Here is a 288-nt window from a genome sequence, read left to right on the forward strand (position 1 = left end):
TCTGCTTTAGCTGTTCATCGCCGGAGACGGCGGCTCCTCTCGGGGCCTCACCCCCCTTTTACAGCTACCACCGTCGCACAATCTGCGACGGCTACGGTCTCCCCACACCTTTCTGAAGCGGCGCTGGTCCCTGCTTGTAGTCCCAGTCCTGGTGACTTCTGAGGAAGAGCTACTGTTGCACAACCCAGGCCGAACCCGAGATTTTCCCGCGTTACATTTCGCGCCTGGGCGTAACCAATCACCAAACCAGGCGCTGACATCACGGAGCAACAGTTCCCGCTCACCAAC

Source organism: Calonectris borealis, chromosome W (genome assembly GCF_964195595.1).
Source record: "Calonectris borealis chromosome W, bCalBor7.hap1.2, whole genome shotgun sequence".
NCBI lineage: Eukaryota > Metazoa > Chordata > Aves > Procellariiformes > Procellariidae > Calonectris > Calonectris borealis.